A 2,680-nucleotide genomic window follows, 5' to 3' on the forward strand; every position below is an offset into this window, starting at 1 on the left:
TGGGGAGAAGGAGAGGGAAGGGAGGAGTGTGGAGGGTTTCTTGGAATGACGGATTATCCTCAGGTGGACATAATCCACTTAGCAAAATAGTAAGTTAAGGACTTGTCAATCAAAAGAGACCAATAGGTTTTCCACTGAATGTATGCTTGCTCCTGATGTAGGCAACCTGCGCTAACAAAATGTGCTGATCCTTTCCTTACCCAACTACTCCTGTTCACAGACAAATGTGAGTTCACTGGGGAGGGATTGTGTTCTGAATTCGCTAAACAGCCATGTCTGGCAGCCAAAAAGCTCCATGCGAAGCACATTCCGAGGCTTCGGTGCCTGTTGGATATTTGTTTGTTGGCAGGCATTCCAGACTGTCGTGTAACTGGGCCGTACCTCCTTCCACTCTAACTGGTCTTGCATCTCTTATGTCTCTACAAAAGATATTGGGGCCGTCCTTGAAAGCTGTGCCAGTGATTGCCCATCAGGAAATGTGGTTTCAGCATGATGATGCACCAACTCGTTTGTATCGTGCAGTTTGCAGACATCTGAACAAACGATATGGTGACAGATGGACAGGGCGAGGAGTCTTAACACAAACAAATGTGCTTAAGTGATAAACAGGTGTTCCGTTATGTTTCATTTCGAATTGTTTTGTATTGCCTTATGCGTAATTTAATCCCTCAAACAGAAGTGGATGAGTTAAAAATCGAAGTTGAAACCATTGTAGAACTGAAACGGTACATTCCTGGGCATGGGTTTGTACTCAAAATATTCTTTCCTGTCTCCCTTCTACAAGTCCTAGAAGTTTGTCCGAACACCCGGCATTCAGATTTTTAGTTCGACTATCGATCGTTTATATGCTCGGACAGCGTTTTGTGTTTGTTCTTAGTTTTGACAATTATTAGCGAAAAGTGTTTTACCGTGGAACACACTTCAGACTTTCACACTTTAATAGACCTTTACTCCATTTTGTTATTCTATTTTGAAATGACAGCATTCACTTTAGGAGTGGTGCACTTTCTTTCTGAAATTACAATTACTCCGGAAAAGTAAGATTTTTGACAAATGAGAGACTGTTCCAAGATACAACATGGTCATGTACCTAGGTACAAATATCAGTTCAAATCGTTGCAATCGAGAAAAAATTTTGTCAGTAGTGTATTTCTCTATGAGAAATGTCTTACGTTATTACTCTACTACACAAGAATAATCAGCAAGCGAAATCAATCGTTTTATCAAAAACCAGTTAGAAGTTAACAACGATCTGAAATAGAAGCTGTTGCAGCTATCACAAATTTCCCTTTTCGAGACTGGTAACTTCGTTAATACATTACATAAACATACTTCTTTTGCAAATCTCATATACTCCATGGTGCAAGGTCTTCCGTTTGAAGGTACGAGATGGTTTGTGACCCACGAACTATAACTTATTCATCCACACGTTATGTAACTAGTCAAAATTAAACAATATTTTATTCACCACAAAATTCTTTAACCATAGAACAGACAGTATCCTCCAAATATCTTTAATATATTACACAACACTAAATATGTAGAACTCGTTATATTTGCAAACCCTGCAGAAAACAAAACCTCAGGCCCCACAACAGCAGCAGTCGAAAATGCCAGGAACTACTTACCGCGTCCTCTAGTACGCGTTGCTTCATATAGTTCTAAAATCGGTGACTAACTGAAACACCGACCAAGAAAGAAGATGTGTTTGTAGGTACACTATCCTATGCCCCCCCCCCCCCCCCCCTATTCTCATATTGTCATAAATGGAGCACCAGAAACAGATATTGCTTACATACAGTTGTAGTCAGTTGCGTATTCTAGGATCCCAGTCACATTTCTTTAGAATAGTAAATAGCGTTTGCAGGAGCTCTTTATTTTAGTCTCTGAAAGTACCGGTTCACATGCGATTAACTTTAATCTTCAGCATATACTCGACAAATGAAGATCAAGTACTTTCAACTAAATTCAGTCCTTCATACAATAAAGGAGCCGCCACAGTGGTATGGAATCAGCCCCCGTGGTCTCACTTCACCCCAATAGACCCCGTCAGACCTTTTTCGTTTTCGATTATAGTGCTTTGCGAAACTCCGGGCCAAAGTAACTTTCACATGTTGTGTCACTGTCAAGCAAAATAGAAATAATTGCTGCTGCATGGTACAGATGGTAACAAAGCAGCATGCAATGATACGAACATAACTGACGTTTTTGTTCAAAGACAGTAGTCACATTGCAAAAGGCGGAACGTGTTCTCCATGAAGCATGTGATCACCAAACACAGCTGTGCGTGCTCTGTAACCAGCTCCCAAGCTGGGCACGAGGTTGGTAAGGAAATGTGGTAGAGCGTTCCATTCCTCAACAAGTTTGACTGAGAACTCTGGATGGTCGCTGGAACATGTAGGCGAGCTGCGGTATGCATCCCCAATGCATAACGACGTGGCCCACGGTGTTTACGTTTGCCGAACATCCACTCATTCAAAGACCTCCTACACCAGTGCTTTCGATGCGATCACGCATTGTCGTCCTTAAAAGTACAGTGAGGGTCGCATACAGCCTGAAAAGATACGCATGGGAAACGAATGCAGTGTCACAATGCCGCTGACCTGCGAGTGTACCATGATCAATTTGCCCAACCAACGGTATGCCTCTCCAAAACATAACACGTGAGCGCATCGGAACG

The sequence above is a fragment of the Schistocerca gregaria genome, unplaced genomic scaffold (genome assembly GCF_023897955.1).
Source record: "Schistocerca gregaria isolate iqSchGreg1 unplaced genomic scaffold, iqSchGreg1.2 ptg000308l, whole genome shotgun sequence".
Lineage (NCBI taxonomy): Eukaryota > Metazoa > Arthropoda > Insecta > Orthoptera > Acrididae > Schistocerca > Schistocerca gregaria.